The 20,085-nt window shown below is 45.5% G+C and overlaps 1 protein-coding gene across 1 annotated transcript in view; it reads right to left on the bottom strand.

The window, feature by feature from the left end:
- The window catches only part of LOC308195578 (uncharacterized protein), a gene marked incomplete at its 3' end in the record, with an annotated part of 34,879 nt that extends 30,623 nt beyond the window's left edge, over positions 1-4,256 (bottom strand). The window contains exon 1 of the mRNA XM_080593290.1: positions 3,589-4,256. The remainder of the gene's footprint in view (positions 1-3,588) is intronic.
- Positions 4,257-20,085: the final 15,829 nt, after the last annotated feature.

Raw genomic sequence — 20,085 nt, 5'->3', positions numbered from 1 at the left:
TCTCTCGTGCAGGTCCTTTAACTTTATTCTGTTTTATGGCAAAACCGGCCTTCAGAAGGATTTGGACTATTTTCTTCCCTTTCTCGAAAACTTCTTCTGCAGTGTCACCCCACACAATGATGTCATCGATGTACTGCAGGTGTTCAGGAGCTTCCCCCTGCTCCAGCGCAGACTGGATCAGTCCATGGCAAATGGTAGGGCTGTGTTTCCACCCCTGGGGCAGCCGATTCCAAGTATATTGGACTCCCCTCCAAGTGAAAGCAAACTGTGGCCTGCACTGTGCTGCTAGAGGGATGGAGAAAAATGCATTAGCGATATCAATTGTGGCATACCACTTGGCTGCCTTTGATTCCAGTTCATACTGGAGTTCTAGCATGTCCGGCACTGCAGCACTCAGTGGTGGCGTGACTTCGTTCAGGCCACGATAGTCCACTGTTAGTCTCCACTCACCATTAGACTTTCGCACTGGCCATATGGGACTATTAAAAGGTGAATGAGTCTTGCTGATCACTCCTTGGCTCTCCAGTTGACGAATTAGCTTATGGATGGGACTCAGGGAGTCTCGGTTGGTGCGATATTGCCGCCGGTGCACAGTTGTGGTAGCGATCGGCACTTGCTGTTCTTCAACCCTCAGCAACCCCACAACAGAAGGGTCCTCTGAGAGACCAGGCAAGGTAGACAACTGTTTAATGTCCTCTGTCTCCAAAGCAGTTATGCCAAAAGCCCAGCGGAACCCTTTTGGGTCCTTGAAATATCCTCTTCTAAGACAGTCTATGCCAAGGATGCACGGAGCATCTGGGCCAGTCACAATACGGTGCTTTTGCCACTCATTACCGGTTAGACTTACTTCAGCCTCCAATACAGTTAACTGCTGGGATCCCCCCGTCACACCATAAATACAGATGGGCTCTGGCCCTTTATAGCTTGATGGCATTAGAGTACATTGTGCACCGGTGTCTACCAAAGCCTTATACTTCTGTGCGTCTGACGTGCCAGGCCATCGAATCCACACAGTCCAATAAACTCGATTGTCCCTTTCCTCCCCCTGGCTGGAGGCAGGGCCCCTCTAGTCCTGGTCAGAATCTTCATTTCTGTGTTTAAAGGACTGCCTGCTGGAAGTTGGAGCAGCAAACCTTTCAGAGAACTCCTTTTTCCCAATTGTTTTCCTTTGCAATTCACGTACCCGTGCCTCTAGGGTCGCAGTAGATTTTCCATCCCATTTTCTCATGTCCTCTCCATGGTCACGTAGGTAAAACCACAGGGTGGCGCGGTGTGTGTGCCCACCATATTGTCTTCCTTGCATAGATGAACGTTTACCCCTAATAGCTGAGACACTGGTTTGTACAGGTGGGGAGGAAAATAATCTCTCTTCAAGTTGGTGGATCTTTTCAGAAAGTTTCTCCAAGGTATTCTCTTTTAGCTGGTGGACACTGGTTCGTTCAGGTGAAGGGGAAGATAATCTTTCTTCAAGTTGGTGGATCTTTTCAGAAAGTTTCTCTAAAGCATTCTCTTTTAGCTGGTGGACACTGGTTCGTTCAGGTGGAGGGGAAGATAAATTCTCTTTAAGTTGGTGGACCTCTTCAGAGAGTTTCTCCACAGCTGAGACACAGGCCTTTAGGGAAGAGGAGAGATTTCCTTCGTACTGCCGGAGTATTTTAGTCACTTCATTCACTGTGGGATTCTCCTCCGTTTTCCAGGCTAGTATTGCCAATGAGTTGGCATATGATGATGGGGCACTCTGTACAAACTTCCGCCACATGGGTAGTGTACACCGGACTGCATCTGGATCTGCGGATGTTTGTGCGTCGTCTAGGTCCTTATAAATTACTTCCCGTACGGCCAATTCCCTCAGGTACTGAATTCCCTTCTCCATGGTGGTCCATTTGCTTGGTAAACATACAAGTTCTTCCTTGAAGGGATACCTTTCCTTCACAGCTGACAGGAGACGCCTCCAGAGGCTGCGAGATTGTGCTCCATCTCCAATTGCTTTGTCAATGCATGCGTCCCTAGCAAGGGATCCCAGCCGCCTGGCTTCCTTGCCCTCCAATTCCACATAATTGGCTCCCGTGTCCCAGCACCGGAGCAGCCAGGTGACAAGCTGCTCGCCTATACAGCGACCAAAATCTTTTCGCACATCTCGTAGCTCACGCTGGTATAGAGTCCGGGTAGTTACTGTTGATTTTCCGACATCCTCATCCTCATCTTCAGTCTCCTGCACCTTTGATGGCTGGTATGGAGTCCGGGTAGTTACTGTTGATTTTTCGCCATCCTCATCCTCATCTTCAGTCTCCTGCACCTTTGATGGCCCAGCCTCGTCTTCACTACGCCCAGACTTAGCAGAAGACTGTCTGCGTTTTAAACGACCTGAGCCTCTATACCATTTTTTCACCTTGTCTACAGGGGCAACTTGCACTGCTACAGCTCGTTTCTCTGACCCAGACACAGGGTCTGCCACAGGGGTTGGAATACCCTCTGCGGGGTCAACTTGCACTGCTACAGCTCGTTTCTCTGACCCAGCCACAGGGTCTGCCACAGGGGTTGGAATACCCTCTGCGGGGTCAACTTGCACTGCTACAGCTCGTTTCTCTGACCCAGCCACAGGAGTGGGAGCAGCTGCACGAGCTGGGGCAGCTGCAGGAGCTGGAGCGGCTGCAGGAGCTGGAGCCGGAACGGCTGCAGGAGCCGGAATGGCTGCAGGAGCTGGAGCGGCTGCAGGAGCTGGAGCTGGAGTAGCTGCAGGAGCTGGAGTGGCTGCAGGAGCTGCAGCTGGAACGACTGCAGGGGCTGGAGCTAGGTTGCTAGTAGCATCAATTGCAGCTCGATAGGCACAAGCCAGACCCCAGCACGCTACAGTGATTTGTGTCACTTTGGAACTGCCAGAGTCACGACACCTTTTTTTCAAGCATTCTGCCAGCTTTTTAGGATTTTGCAGTTGTTCAGGGGTGAATGTCCAAAACACTGGAGGTGACCACTGCTCTAGAAACCTGCCCATATCCTCCCACACTCCCTGCCACTCGCAACTATCCCGCCTCAAGACAGATCTCCGGATGAGATTCCTAAGTAGTTGTTTAACCCTCCACAAAATCTGAAGCGCATTCAGGAGACATAACAACAAGAGCAGGCTGGTCTGAGTATCCCAAGGATATTCAACATCTCGGAGAACCACCGTAACTAACTCGGGGGATAAGAGGGTGGTGGTGAAGGAGAAAGGGAGAGTGAACAGGTAGGGAAACATGTCTTCCCCTGTCCCCTTCACAGATTGGCTCCCTAACGAAAACAGGCAATAGGTGTAATTGCTAATAGTTTCCGAGATGTGGGTTCCAAAGTATACAGTCGACGTCAGTGCTGAGTACAAATACCAGGTTAAAGTCATGACCAGATATCTCATCATTTCATAAGCCATTGTTACACCGCACAGTACCATAACAATCTTAAACCAGGGCCCGGAAAGGATAAACAGTGCAACAGGGAGCACATACAGAAAGTAACGCACCATAAAACTCAATTTGGAATACAGGTACAGCAGACTGGAGATTAAGGCAATCAACATCGTGACTAGCAACTATTAAGCAGGTCCAATACTTATACCAATTTTGGTTTAACACACTCTGGTCAGATTTGTCGATATCTCAACCCTTCGGGCCCCACGTTGGGCGCCAAAAGGACTGTTGTGGTTTAACCCGGCTGGCAGCTAAACACCACACAGCCGTTCGCTCACCCTCCCCCCTCCCTCTCTGGGATGGGGGAGAGAAACGGGAAAGTGAAGCCTGTGAGTTGAGATAAAGACAGTTTATTAAGACAGGAAAATAATAATAACAATAATAATAATAATAGTGATAATGGTAATAGTATTAACAATAATAATGTGTAAGAAAACAAGTGATGCACAATGCAATTGCTCACCACCCGCTGACCGATGCCCAGCCTATCCCCGAGCAGCCGGCCCCCCACCCCGGCCAGCCACCCCTATATATTGTTTAGCATGACATCAGATGGTATGGAATACCCCTTTGGCCAGTTTGGGTCAGCTGTCCTGGGTCTGTCCCCTCCCAGCTCCTGCTGCACCCCCAGCCTGCTCGCTGGCAGGACAGAGCGAGAAGCCGAAAAGTCCTTGGCCTGGTGTAAACACTGCTCTGCAACAATTAAAACATCAGCATGTTATCAGCGCTCTTCTCATCCTAATCCAAAACATAGCACCCTACCAGCTACTATGAGCTACTTAACTCTGTCCTAACTGGAACCAGGACATATGGCCAAACATATACAAAGACAATACGCACACCGGACCAGCCTTAATAGTTGTCTGCACCTACAATACACGTAGCTTTGTATGACAAGGAGTACAGGGTCTGAAAGAGGGGACGAATCCAGCCATGGAGCCAACGCAGCTGGAGGTGCTCAGGGCCACCACAAGCCCAGGGCTCCCCATCTCACAGAACACATGATGCATATAGGAACCTCAGCCCTTGCTTAGGAGTGGTCTGAGACAGAGCTTCGAGGTGCCCCGACTGCAGGCTGACCACAGTTGTGGGAGCAGGAGGTTTCAAGCAGGGGCAGGCTTTTACCTACTGAGAACAGGATGCGTTGAGCGAGTGGAAGGAGAAGATTGATTGAGAGTAGTCTTGGAAAGCATGCATTTCATGGTGAAGGTAAGTTAGCATTCAAACCATAAGTTGGGCTCTGTCTGCCTCAAGTCATTAATGGAAATAGGCTTGAATTCAAAAATAAGTGCAGCAGAAACAGTGGGCTGCTGGGCAGAAAGGCAGTTTGTGTTCAGACAGCGGCTGCCTCTCAATCAGTGCGTCCTGGGAAAGCTCTCATGTTGTTCTGTGTTGGTGGGGACGACATGTTTAAATAGCAGAAAATGAAATGGTTTTCATTGACAGAAAGCTGTGAGCATCTGCCACAAACCCTCCCGGCAATGTAGCACCACTTGGAAATGGCAAATTTATCCCTGGATGTGATGGAGCGTTTTTCTCCCATTTCCAATTGTTTTCCTTTCAGACGTGTTGCTGCCAGCCTGGGCACCCCTCTGTAGAATAAACTCACCTGAGCATCTTGGTCTGCAGGGACATGTGGTGGGCTGGTAGCTTGGGCAGCCAGAGGAGCCTCTGCCCATGAGGATGCCCACACAGGGACAGGGCAGAGCCATCACACAGCCAAGCACATCCATCATTTACTTTTACCCGAGGGCAACAGGTTGTCCCCTACTTATTTCAAGGTCACTGGTATCCTACCCCACCTGATTCTTCTCATTAGAGGGGAATGCTGAGGAATTCTGCTGTGATTAATAACCTTATCTATCCCCCTGGGCTTATTTTTTTTCCCTCCATTTTTAATTTTACGTTCTGCTTACCAGCTGCTCTCGTTCATTAAAAAAAAAAAAAAAAAAACTCTCTAGCTCTCATTAACACCATATGTCTGCTGGTTATTTGAGAAATGAATGCAAAATATATTTAAAGGATTAGTCAGATCATGATAGGCAAAAAGATGGAAAGGCAGAAAGCAAATGAGATGCGCGTCAGACTGTTGCATCTGCTTTTCACTGCAACACGCGGGCTCCACAGCCAAACCTAAAACAGCATCCCAGCGTGGTCTCCCCTCCCTGTGCTACTCATGCTTCCACAGCCACAGTGAAATCACAGCCATCTCCCTGGCTCTCACCAATTCCAGAGCAGATTTTTTTCCTCTTTCTTTTTGATCGGGAAGCCACCACTGACCCAAAACCAGCTTACAAACTTGAGTCAAGAACTGGTGCTAGCTGGAGACAGTTATCTCCAAAGCACTGGTGAGGATTCTTGAGACTGTTTTCTTGCATTCACAAACCTGTGCCCCACAAAACACAGCCAGATGCTGTTTTCTGCTTTCTTCCTTGCAATCCTCTCTCTTACAGAATTACCCTCACTGTGTGGTGCTTGGAGCACTTTTTTCTTTTCCTGAAATCTCTTTACTTCCCCATCCAAACATATTTATTTGATTTAAGTTATGAGCATAAAATCACAGAAAGTTTTGGGCTGGAAGGGACCTTAAAGCCCACCCAGTTCCAACCCCCTGCCATGGGCAGGGACACCTCCCACCAGACCAGGTTGCCCAAAGCCCCATCCAGCCTGGCCTTGAACACCTCCAGGGATGGGGCATCCACAGCTTCTCTGGGCAGCCTGTGCCAGGGCCTCACCACCCTCAGAGTGAAGAATTTCTTCCTTATATCTAATCTAAATCTCCCCTCTTTTACTTAAAGAACAATAATTCCTTGTTCTATCACTACCCTCCCTGATAATCAACCAGTTTTCCTTGGGACATAATAAGGCAAAATCTCTAACACATTTCTTTTCTCCAAAAGTTTCTGTCACGTTACAAACCCCATTCCAGTATTTATAAATTCAGCCTCCATCCTGACATCCTGATTGGTAAAGGAGAATATAAACAGCAGAGAATTTGGCTTGTCTGAATGCCTCTGCACTTCTCCAGAGAGTGTGACATCTCATCCGATGTGCATTACCTCCAGGAGCACGCGGTCCCTTGGCGAAATGAACGTGTCCAGATTTCTTAGCCCATCTATTACCATCAGACCCAGAAGCAACAGAGCTGCTGACTGACACTTTTACAGCACTGGCATTGAAATTCATTATTTAGTGCAGATCTGCAAAGAGCTATGTGGAAAGGAATGAAAATCTTTATATCTACACACATATAATGAAATTTTCATATGAAAATCTACAAATTTCCTGTGGCAACTTAATTTGTAATATGAACAGTGTTGCTGATTATGGTCTTTTGCCTGTTTGTTTGTTTGCTTGCTTGTTGTTTTTCCATAGGAAGAAAATAGCAAGCCATTAGCAGCCTGAGCAGAGACTTCCTACCCAGAGGACAGAGGGAACAGGGACGGCTCTAAGTGGATCCTTCGCAGCAGAAAATCTTGTTTAGAGTAATAACCAAAAGCTGCTGTTTCTCCTGAGAGGCTGCTCGTATGCTGGAGGTGGGTTATTTTCATTCTCCCCTGAAGCACACCTGGAAAAACTGAGGCACATGAGTCACTAGAGATAACGCACGAAAATCTTGAAAAGGCAGGAAAAAAAGTCCGATTCTTCTGATCACTCACTCAGCATCCTACACAGAGGACTTTTTACAATCCATTACAGGAAGCTGAAGTAGTGGATGGATTGCAATAGTTTAGGGGATGGGACAAAAACACCAAGGTAGAAATAGCTTGCAGTCGGTGCAGCAAGATTAATATGGTGTTTATAGTGCACTAGGAGGGAAATACATTATAATATTTGGATTTTATGGTCATCATATTTTCTTAAGTTTCACTTATATTAGCATTTAATAACCTGTTTGATTAATGTCAGGGAAAGCTCCAAGCACAATTTAATTATGTTCAAAATGTTTTGGATCATGTAGTCAATTTCTCCCATACGTTTTATTCATGATTATGTTCCAGTCACCCTCAGGTCCCCAGCCACTGCACTGCTGCTGCCTCCTCCTGCACCAAACTCACCCAGGGGAGCCCCAGCACCACCGCCAGCTGGGCAGAGCTCTGCAGATGCTCTCTGGGAGTTCGTGTTTGCAGTACGAGCAGTAAGGCCAGGTATACTTTGCCTGATGGTTCCTCTTGCTAAAGGAATAGTTGTTGTGGGACAGACAGCAACCATGTGGCGACCGTAGATTATAATTATTTTTTAAGACAAATATATTAAGGCCTGATTTTTATTATTTTTTTTTTTTCCAGGGGAATTAATGACTAATTTGAAGAAAGTGTTGAATAACTACAGCATCAAAAACAGATAATGTGATCCACTTATGGCTCTCATTAGTACTGAGAAATATGGTGGTTTCCCCCATGAGCAAACTGTGATGCAAAAGAAAGCCTGGGTTTTTCATTCACTGTTTTCTCCAATCAGACTTTCAGACCCAGACTCTCAAAGCTATCTAGGAGTGACTAGCTCCCTTCTGGGTCTGTGGGTACAGAGTTTTGTACAGCCAAGCCTTGGCATTTTGCAAGTCATCTAAATTCCTGAGTGGTTGTTGCTTAAAGTAGATTCTTTTCCCTTCCCCTTCCTCTTCCCCTTTCTCTTTTCCTTTCCCTTCACATTCGCCTTTTCCCTTTCCTTTCCTTCTCCTTTTTCCCGTCCTTCTCCTTTTCCCGTCCTTCTCCTTTCCTTCCTTTCCTTTCCTTTTTCCTTTCCTTTCCTTTCCTTTCCTTTCCTTTCCTTTCCTTTCCTTTCCTTTCCTTTTCCTTTCCTTTCCTTTTCCTTTCCTTTCCTTTCCTTTCCTTTCCTTCCTTTCCTTCTTTCCTTTTCCTTTCCCTTTTCCTTTTCCTTTCCTTTCCTTTCCTTTTCCTTTCCTTTCCTTTCCTTTCCTTTCCTTTCCTTTCCTTTCCTTTCCTTTCCTTTCCTTTCCTTTCCTTTCCATGTTCCTTTCCTTTCCTTTCCTTTCCTTTCCTTTCCTTTCCTTTCCTTTCCTTTCCTTTCCTTTCCTTTCCCTTTCCTTTCCTTTCCTTTCCTTTCCTTTCCTTTCCTTTCCTTTCCTTTCCTTTCCTTTCCCTTTCCTTTCCTTTCCTCTCCCAGAATTTTAGCTTTTTGTAAAATACAAAGCCATTGGAAAATACAAAACATTTGATACAACTGTTGCCCTTTCCCAGGAGGAAAACCTGCATATATATGCTCTCACGGTGCATTTCCACAGAGTTGAGACTCAAAGAAAATTTTTTCCTTTGTGCATCTTCAAAAAAGGAAGGGTGCTTAGGAGGAAATTAGCAATGAAAGGCACCACAGGTACCAAAGCTGTAGAAATCTAATATCAGAACCAGGAAGAAATACCCCTATTATCACATGTCAACAGATTTACAGGGTTTTGTAAATTAAGCTGGTGTAGTTGTAATTACTGGGGGGCTGTTCCTGTCTTCTTAAAATATTCATTCAAATTGCTGTAAGCTCATCTGGAAATAATCGCATTCAGCAGCAAGGCACTGCAGCTCCCAGGGGAGCTGGTGAGGTTGGTCTGGGTCTTTTTTTTTTTTTTTAAACTCACCCTCCTCTCAGGTGGCCAGGGTGAGGATTCAGTGCAGATTTCTACTGTAATTCTTCAACAAGACAAGCATCCCAGTAAGGCTGCAGGATGCTGTTGCGACTCCATTTGTAGGACACTGATGGAAAGAAGACATTAGCATGTGAAATCACTCGTACTCTGTGTAACTGATGAGCAGAGCGCCTCTTGGCATCCATACTAATGGAGTGGCTCAGCATAACACAGGCAGTTTATTTTCTGAACTCGTGGCTTGGGTCACCTGAAATCCTTGGCTGATTTTGTTTAAAGAGTAAACAGCAATCTCAGCTTTTCTCCAGAGAACGTCAGATCATTTCAGATGGGTTTGCTTATTATAGCCCTGCAAGTTTTGATATATATGTTATATTTAAATTACTGCGTATGTCTTGTCAGTAGAAAAACTAAAGTGAGCAGCAAATGAATCTCCAGATGAACAGCTATGCCTTTCTGCACAGTCAAATTAAGTCCTTACCTGAATTTGATACAGTAGAGGAGCCACTGGCATAAAGCTGAGGCAGATTTATTTGACCAGGGTGCAGGTTAATGCTGGGGAAAAGCCCAGAATGCAAATATGGCATCTCAAATGCCCATGGTGCTCCCATGTCCTCCCTGTAAATCCCTGCCAACCTCCCTCACAGCACATGGACAAGGAATTCCCCCACCTGGCAAAGAGCTGAGCACAGTCCCAGGGCTGGGGACAAGCAGGAAGGGGCAGGGTGTCACCAAGATAGTAGGAACGTCAAGGCTTGTGATATGCCTGCATCATCTGTGTCGACTGCATGCTGAAAACAACACAGTGTTGTTACTGACCACACCTCCAGAGATCCCTGCCAACTTCAGCCATTCTATGATTCAGTGATCTCTGCCTACCTTGAAGAGGCTTCCCTATTTTCTGCATCTCCCACTCAGACCATTTCTTTATATGAACAGGTATTGGTTGGACGAGTATCTGTAAAAGGCATACTTGGCACATGATGGCTGCTTTTACTGGAAAATGGAAGCTCCAACAGCAAGTCTTCTTCCAAAAAACACTCCTGGTGTCTATTGGCACCTCAGTGGGACTGCTTTAATTTAATAAATAGATTTTGCATTTCTATAACTCCAGTAGGATCTCTGCTTATTGCAGTGACAGGCAGTGCACCTAACCAGCCTTGTTGCTTGTCCCTCTGCTTGATGTGCACATCTAAATTGGGGAGTTTCAAAAAGCAATCGATGACTGCTGTGAGACCAAATAAGTTCCTAATCCTTTTGCTCGTTGATCAGGAAGTTGAAGCCCCTCAGGGAATGGTAGGATCCCTCACCTCAGCTGTCACAGCCTTTACACAATACTCTTGCACTCCTTCCTGAGCCTATAATAGTTCGTGTTTGACTAGAGCTAAAGACTGTCTTCTAGAGAGATATCCTCCATTTCTGGGAAACCTCAGGAGGTGGAGAGCCTGCTCCTTCCCCCATTGCCCACTGCTGTGACAAGTTGTGCCAAATTAAAAGTAGTGCCTTATTTTTACTCACACAAATTTTCTGTCTTCAGCATCCAAACACCAGATTTCATTATACCTTCCTCTGTCCTGAGCTTAACAAGCCATTTGCTAACCATATTTTCTTCCTGTAAAGGTTTTGCAGGTCACAATGAAATTATATTTCAGTTTTATTTCCAGTAGTGTGAATGAACCAAACCCTTTGAAGCTCACACAATGCAGCATTTCCTCTAAACATTGCATTGTTTGTATGGGGCTTTGCTGTGTCTTCACCAGCCTTTCTACACCCTTGAAACCACACACACAGCTGGGGTGGGACATACCTGGCACACTGTCATCTCTGTGTCTGTGACTCTGGGCACCCCAGAGTCATGGGAGAAATGAACATTTACGGGTTGTCTTAGGTTCAAGCTACCCCAGAGCCCACGTTGGGATGCAATGTGTCACTTCCCACAGGCACCTCCAGTGGCCAAGAGGAAAGCAGGAGAGCCTGGCTCAAATTTATTGTCATCTAAATCCCTTCCCTGAACCATTTCCAGTTCCTCAGCGTGGCCTTTGTGATGCCATGCATACAGAGACAAAATCACCTGTCCAATCTTATTTGTTATCCCTCCCTTGAGGCATGCAGAAAATTCATTTTTCTCCAAGTATTTCATAGGGGACTGACAATGGACTCCCATGTCACTGTAATCACAGAGTCACGGCATCACAGAACAGCTGATGTTGGCAGGGCCCTGTGGAGCCATCTGGTCCCACCCCTGCTCAAGCAGGGACACCTACAGCAGGCTGCCCAGGACCACGTCCAGGCAGCTTCTGGAGATCTTCAAGGAGGGAGGTGGGTCCCTCAACCTCTCTGGGCAACCTGTCTGCTTTCTAGGCTTGTCCCCCATCCCATGGGTTTGGTGTGAAAACCTTGGCCCCATTTGGCTGAGAGTTACTCCAAAACACCACCATCTCCCTTATACATTTCCTTCATGGACAACCCAAACTGGGATTGAACGCGGGCTGTCTGCAAATCCTCTCTTCTCAGCAAATGTTTCTTCTGAGTGGGACCTTGAGGGAAGGACCCCAGGCCAGCCTGCCTGATAGATAACTTCTACAGAACATCATTCTTCTTCATGCTCCATAGTCCAGGAGGCATGCAGCATGGTTGGAAATGAGGAGAATTTTCTCAGAATTTTTCTCAGAAATTTCTCAGAAAGAGCAGTCAGACATTGGGACGGGTTGCCCAGGGAGGTGATGGAGTCACTGTCCCTGGGGGTGTTCAAGGAAAGGTTGGACGTGGTGCTTAGGGACATGGTTTAGTGGGTTAAATTGGTGGCAGGGGGATGGTTGGACCAGATGATCTTGGAGGTCTTTGATTCCATGATTTGGCAGTGAATTCCCACCAGGCCTCCTCAAGCCTGCTCCAAGTACCCACAGCCACATCAGCCCTGCGGGCTGACTGTACTCTCAACCATGTGGCCAACCTCAAAGGCTCCTTCTGCACAGGAGGGAGGAAAAATGGTTTTTCCTGAAGAGACCCAAATTCTCCTGACAGCTCTGATTGGCCATGCAGTTCCCACTACTGCTTGGTGTCATGCCACCCTCACCTACAACTTCCTTATGCTCGCTGATTTTAGCCTCGCTGTGAGGATGCTGATGGAAACGTTGTGGTGCATCTGGAGAATCCCATCAGGCACAGCCCCACACTGGGAAATCTCCCTGTGCACTGCTGCCCATGGCCAAAAGTGAGCCCAGGCTTAATCTATTTAATTCACCTGCTCTTCACAAACACTTTTTAGCTGCAGATGGAATACATCACAGAGTCCTGAAATGCCTTAAAAATTTTGCTATGTTCATGCAGTTTACCTTCTATGAGCCAAACTTTTAATTTAAAACATGATCACATTTGCTTACCCAGACAAATTAAAGCCTGAGCTGTTAAAATACCCACATAAATACATGATTTTACAGTCTGTGGTCAGGGTAATGGCTGGTAAAATGCCTGCAGCTGATGAGCAGAGCAGTAAAACACAGGCGGGGAATCAAAGAGTATATGGGTTTATGGGTTGCTCCATGTCTTCGACTCTGATAAGGGTCCATGCCTTGACATCTGGTTGACAGCAGGGATTTTTCTGTTGACTTCAATGAACAGGGAGGTCTGAGCGCCCAAAAAGCAGAGGCAAAGAGCAGCACTCCTGCAGCAGGGTAGCAGAGGAGCAACAGGAGAGGCAGGAGCACAGCAGCCTGCGTGCCAAAGCCAGAGCTGGCTGGAGGAGCTCTCTGGAGGCCGGCTGTGGACACCAAGAGTTAATGCATATCTCTCTTGCTAGCATTTTCACCCAGAAAGGCCACAGGGAAAGCTGGGCCTGCATTTAAGGGAGAAGGAACAAGAAGCACAGCAGAGCACTGTATACAAACGAGCAGCAAGTGACTGCATTTTGCAGAGTTGGGCATAGAGCATCATCAGTAAAATCACAGCCCAGTGCTTATTAAGCTCCATCACATCCAAATCAGGCTTTTTCATACAATTTTCATCCCCTTGACCTTTTTCCTCCAGTCGTATCTCACGGGGCTATTCCACACCAGCATCCTTCTGCAAAGGAGCCCTGCACTGGTAGCCAGCCAGTGACAGCGACCTGCAGCACGTCTGCACTGATCTGAGGCAGCTAGTGACTTGGATTGATGGCTTCATTTGTTGATGCCCTTTTTTTTTTTTTCCTGTTTTGCCCTAGGCACACAGCTCCGTCCTGCACACATTCCCCTTGATTACATCTTGCTGGTGTGCCTGTATCTTAATGCCCCTGGAGCTTCCTGGTGGGGTGGGGACGGTGCCACACAGACTTGCCCACCACTCACACACTATGGAAAGGGCATGAGGATGCACACACAGAAATATAAAAATGTTTTTTGTTTTCATCTGATGAAATAAACCTAAGTAAAAGCCAAAAAGATATAGGACCTAAAGGGCATATTTCCTGAGAAGAGTTACAAGATTGTACTAAGCCTGGCTTTTAGTAGGGACACCATTTCCCAGTCCTCTAAATACAGACTAGTGAAATGACCATACAGATAGCAGCAATATAAAGCTTGTTTCTGGACAATATTCAAGAAAATTTGTTACAGTCCTTCCCTAGATATTCACTGGTGAAGCTGGCAGGATTGTTGTTTGCAGGGGCTATGTGTCATGTACATTGTTGAAGTCTGTGGTGTGCCTTATACTATCAGATAAAATGAAACAAACCATTTCAAGCCAGGTTAGGGAGTCTGAAGCATGCTTTATTTGCACACTGTGTTTGTCCATCCTCTTTCAGGATCCCCCAACCCTCGCTGGGGGTACAATACAGAGGAATCTTGCTCTGGGCTGGAAAGTCAGATACTTGCTGCTTATCTCCTGTCAGTTTAAACAGCCAGTCTGTTATGTATGGAGAAGGCAGCTCATAGGTCACCAATGTGCTCCAGCCGTCAGAGTCACAGCTGACAAATGAATCAGTGCGTGATGAGACAGCTGTTGGCACCGAGGAGCTGATGCTCCTCTTTTCCAAATGCCAGTGCGTGGGGGTGGAGGCAACAACCTGGCAGAGCCAACACATCTCAGAGCTGCTCCTGCAGGTTAGGCTGATTTTCATGATCTTTCTTCTTCTACCCAGCAACACATTTGAATGACCTGGAAAAAAATTAGAGAGAATGACAGAAAATGATGAAATATCCCAAACAGGGTAATCCTACATGCAGAAAAGGCAGATAGGCAGAGTGGAAGGAGAAGACCATGGAGCTTGCTTTATTTTTTGACAGTCAGTTCTTCAAGACATGACATATCCTAGCCTTTATAGTATACCAGTCAATGCATCACAGATATTATTCACATTTCTGGACATTAGTAAGCAACAAGTAATACTACTTCCCTAGCTAGTCTAGCTAATGCATTAAAGAGTTATATTTTCAAAGCTGTCACTGTCATTGATTCCAATGGCACCGAACACTGGAAATCTTCATTGGAACATTTAAAATGGAAGATGATAGCACCAGTGCAGGTGTCGATTAAAATCATAACTACACAAAAATACAGTGGTAGGAGAAAACCTCTTTCACCTTTCTTAGAGACAAGACACCAAACAGGTGATACTTGAGACGTGATTAGATTGCTCAATGGAAAAAGTGTAAGAGCAGGAAGCATCCAGGAATTTCTGAAATTAGGTCTTCTGTAGAAAAAAACTTGGCCATATACTAGGCAGCATGCAACCAGTCTGCACGACATTGCATTTTGAATTGCATTAGTCGGTCTCCCAGGCAACTCATCTTGAATTCAGCAGTGATTCTTCTGGAGCAGAAGCTACAAAGATGAACTTAGCCATCAAGCCACTGCTGAGAGTCTACAAGCAAAAAGCAATATAACACAGTTATTAAGGAATACAATATCCCAATTCTTATTCTGAATGAGAAATGGGCTATAGTTAAAAATTACAAAGTTTCTGGATTATCTGCAAGGTTAAAGGAGAAAATACTTGGATTTCTGGTCTGGTCTAGCAGACTGGTCTGCAACGTCTCTGCTCTAGTAAAAGCAAAGTAATGTTATAGATGGTGACTGTGATATGGTCACCCCCAATTCAGCAGTCATCATCTCAAGCAAACACATCCCACTCACTCAACAGCTCAAGACCTCCATTTTTTAACCCCCATCATCCAGCCCAGAATTCACACAGAGACACAAAAGAGCCTGTGTTTTCTGTGAATGTGTATCCATCTTGGAGGCAGGAGGAAGAGGATGGCCATCGATGCAGACCACAGGTTGTTATTTAAACAATATAATCTGTTTATGTGTTATATATGACACAATAGGCAAGGTTATACATTTTTATTAAAAAGAGAAAGAGAGAGAAAATTTTCTATCGTAGTTGTGAGAATTAGAAAGTGTTACTTTATTCCCAGGTTGCTTATCAAAATCTTTGAACAAGTCTGAGGGGTATGACCAGCCCATCTCACTCACTTACATTCATTACACTGAAGTATGAGTTTTAAAGGTCAGTTCTGACAATTTGATGCCACCAATTAACTAGCTTAGCACCAGTCACACTACCAGATTGGAAAGAAATGGAGCAGCAGTGAGCTGCTCAGAGAAGCTGGAGCAGCAGGTTGCTGCAGTGAAGAACAAAGAGAATAAGGTCTGGATGATAATGCAAAGTTTTGCCATCACAACAGGCTTTTGATGGCTAGACAATAAACAGTGTTGACCATCACTGCCAAGAGTCTGAAATCCATCATCAATGAATTTAAGCCAATTAGATGAGTGACACTAACCCTCTGCCAAGACAGGCTCCATTCCCTGTCCACCCCATGCCTGCACAGATGCAGAAATTCCTCTCTGGCAAAAACAACCCTTAGGTGTTGTCTTCCAAGACTGTGATAGACTGGACAGAAACAAACTGACACCTGGATGTGCCTGGAGCAACTGCACACTTCCTCCGTTGCATTTCTGTAGGTGAAAGGTAAGCACTTGAACGTTATCAAGGGCCTGAGTCAAAGTCATTGGCCCCTGGCCATGCAACAAGTCATAGCAGAAGCACATACTCTATAATCCATGTTGATATATTGCATATTCCATCACCTTAACACCCATGGCATCTTTCTTCCATCTTTCTGTAGGCAAAATACCCATTGCTGTCTTGGGAAAGGACAAAAAGAATCTTCTTCCTTTCCATTATGCTTGATGGGGATGGGGCAAGGATATAGGCTTTAAAAAATAATAATAATAATTTTTTTAAAAGGTAAACTATTAATTGCAGAAAAACAACAACAAAAAAAATGGATAAAATACAGCCACAGAAATCTCCATAGCAGGAAGAAAAAGTTTTGCTATATTAATGCAGCTATAGATGAGCTGCCAACATTGCAATCACTCTCATTCTTGATATAATAAATATTAATATATGACCTGTCTCCAGTTGTCCTTGAAAGAATAACCGTGGAGGTAAAATGAGCTAACAGCAACAGACACCTTCAAGTATCTAGCCAGCAATATAAAATTCTCTTTGCATCAAAATAAAATCCAGTTGCAAAATAATCACTAGAATTGCCTCAGCCTCACTGACAGGACAAATAAGTGCACACAGGTGAAATACTCAAAAAAACATTGTCCCTTAATATGGATGATGAGTCAACCTCCACTGCACAATGGCAGCCTCATACCTATTGAGATCATATTCGGAGTAGTTAATTTATGTTATTATTCAAAATGTCACTGACAATTAGAAGTCCTGACATTAGATCAGAGTTTGACAAATACCTCACCCAGCAAAAGCCGTGCTTCAGCACGGGAGCTGAGCTGGCATGCATACACCAGAGCTGCCTCTTTGTTAGGATCGGAGCAGCACTCAGAAACTCCAGGGAAGCCAGAACAACGCTGCGGGCCAAGTAACCACATAGGATTTCATTCTTCTCAGCTAGCTGTAGGCACTTTAAGGCCAAGTGGCTAGTCTGGGCTCAGTCTGCAGACACAGGAGACAGTGTCTAGAGTTGTGTGGGTTTGAATCATCCTATGGAGGCCACGGTGTCACCATTAAGGAGACAGAAGCCTAGAGACCTGGCTTGAGTGAAAGACAATTACAGTTTAACCTGCATGGTTACCCATGCTCTTTCCAATGAAAGCGTGAGTTCTCTTCCCATAAGAATTTACAACATGCTATCTGTATTGTAATTCTCCTTTGGGGAACTAAATTTCATGAGACAAATAAGGAACAGTAATACAATGATGTAATTAATTTTAGAGTATATTTCATATGGAAACTTGGCAAGTGTCTTATTTCTATTAGCCCTGAAAACTGTCCTTGATTTCAACACTGGCAGTGACGTTGCAGGAGAGGCAGCAAGCCAGTAGTGGTACAGACAGCAAGGCTTTCTGCTTGGAGATCCTGTGGTGCCTGGTGCAGGAAAATGCAAGCCACAGCCAGGGACTCTTGTGGCTTTGTGAGATGTCAGATGAAAAGTATGTCTCAGAGATACAACCTCATTAACAGTTCCCCCATTTTCTGCCAGAAAGCATTCAACTAGAGGAGCCACTGTCATATGGCATAAATACCCAAATTTAACAAGGAACAGAGAGCTCAGCAGAGAGAATGTGTCTCTCTAGCATCACGGCAAGGACATGCTACCTCCTGGGATGTGAGAGAAAGGAAAAAGATATTTTTTTTAAAATGCATATCCCAGAGTTAAATTCTTACTAGTTAAAGACCAGATGCACACAGACCAAGACCTAAGTGCTGATGACTCTTTCTTGGGTTTTAGAGCTACTTCCTAGGGAAAACCAATTAAGCAAGTTCAGCTGCAGACAGGAAGGGTGATGATGACCAGGTCTGAGGAGAGCAGGCTGGCATTGCAGGATGGGGCTGAGGGATTCCCTTTCTGTGCTTAGGGAAGGATGACAGAGCCCTCAGGTCTAGCACCTGCTGCAGACTGTGTTGTGTCACTTTCGAGTCTCTTTTCCTCCATCGCGATATCCTTCATTTCCTTTCCATGGGGACTGCTACAGGGACAAATTCCTGTGATCCTCTCACAGCCTTCTCTTCCCTACTATCTCACAAGCGGTCTCTGTGTTTCAGTCAGCCTGAGAGGAAAGAGCCAGGTGAGACATTGCAGGCTTTTAAGTGCATTCCACTACATTGCATGTTTATGACACCATCAAATGGGACAGGTAGTCATTATAGGAAATGACAAAAAAGCCGTAGTCAGCATGTGAAACCTGTTGTTATGGCTATTCTCTTTCATAATGGCTATGAAAAGGAGAATTCTCTGGTGGAGGTTCTCTGGGTCTCAATTTAAGTCACAGATCATAGAATTACATAGTGGTTTGGTTTGGAAAGGATCTTAAACACAATCTAGTTCCAACCTCTCTGCCATGGGATAGGGGAGATCCCCCAGCACCTCTTCATCCATCAGATCTCACCTTTCTGCTGACCCAAACAGCCAGGGCTGGATGACACTTCATCTCGTCTGGAGGTGAGGAGATGTCACCTGCTGTCACACTCAGGACTTCAGGGTCATTCAAGATCTGGTGAGGAAGGGAGGACCTTCCCATGCGAAGAGTGGATAAACAAGGGAAATTCTTGATCTGCCTTAGAAAGGAAGATCACTGTCCCTACTGAGATTATAACAAGCCCCTCACCTCCTGCAGCATGCTCCAACTTCCTTGAAACCCCTAGACATTGGGGCACACATATCACGTACTTCCAGAGCACTCAGGATGTATACTTACCATCTTCGTAGAAACCACAACTACAAAAATATATATATATTCATATATATATGTAATATATATATATATATTAATCCAATCTCTACTTATATTAAAGGACAAAGATCTCTGGAAATCCAGTGTCATGGTAAAGATATGCTCAGAGCATAACTGCTGCCTCTATGACTGTTCACCATGTCCTTGTGGCTTGAAGTGGACATTAAACAACTTCTGATGCATCACCAAGTGCCTCTTTGCTGACTGCCTTTCAGCCAAGGGCCAGAATCAGATTCAAGCTTTTGGAGGGGAAGCTTGGACCCTTTCTCTAGACATCTATTAAGCAGCCTCCTTGAGATCTTTCTGCCAGCCATCTTGAGGGCACCAAGGGCTGTGCCAAATTCAGCAGAACTCTCTTACAGCTTTATTCTCCTGTAGACCTTGAGAATCACCTCCAGGTGATCTACAAAAGAAGCACTGCTTACTGTGTTCCCAGTCTTTTAAGCACTCGAATCAGAAGAGGAATCATGTACCCATCACTGGAGCTGGAGATACGCTATACATGTGCTCGCTCACCCTGCACCCTCTTTACTTTCTCTCTCAGAGCCCTGAGTCATGAATATGACTGCTGTATGCCAACACAGCCCAGCCTTTAGCCACTGCATGGAGCATGAGGATTGTGAGGTACGTGCATACTCACCTGAGTACCGCAAAGGCAAAAACTCACCAAGCTTTCTGCATGATATTGCATGTTTTAAGAAATAGGACTGAATTAAAAATTATTTTAAACATTTCAGGGTAACTCTACCTACTACTCTCAGACCCTTCAGTTCCCAGTATAGCTGTAACAAAGCACAATTGACCCTGCCTAAGCCAGGGGAGAGGAGCTAACTGGGAGCACAGAATCTCATACCAGTGCTACCAGGTGTCTGTGGGAAATGCTGTACATGCTTGTGCTACCCTTGTGTCTGTGAACCCTGTGTTAACCTCCCAAAAAGCTGGCTGTACACAAAGTCAGCATATAGTCCTAGGTGAATAAATGTAAATAAATACATGGATTCATCCATCTCTCTTTGGACTTTTGTCACCGTCCCCTGACAATTCCAGTGTAAGACCCTACTTACTAGGTTGGCAAGCCTTCTGGCACAGTTTTTCTTGCACCATTTTTCAGATGGTTGTTCTTTCCCCAGCTGTCCTCACTGGTCTAAGGAAGTTACCAAAGCTTAAGCTCTGTCTTGGACACTGGCTGCACAGCTGAAACACACAAAATTTTCTGTCTCCAGTGTATGGATCAGGCTCACCCAGCCCAGACACCTCCTCAGCACAACCTTCTGGGCTCACCTGTTGCCAGGACCATGG

This window comes from Anser brachyrhynchus (genome assembly GCF_964034855.1).
Source record: "Anser brachyrhynchus genome assembly, chromosome: 1".
NCBI lineage: Eukaryota > Metazoa > Chordata > Aves > Anseriformes > Anatidae > Anser > Anser brachyrhynchus.
This window is presented reverse-complemented; position numbering and strand designations above follow the sequence as displayed.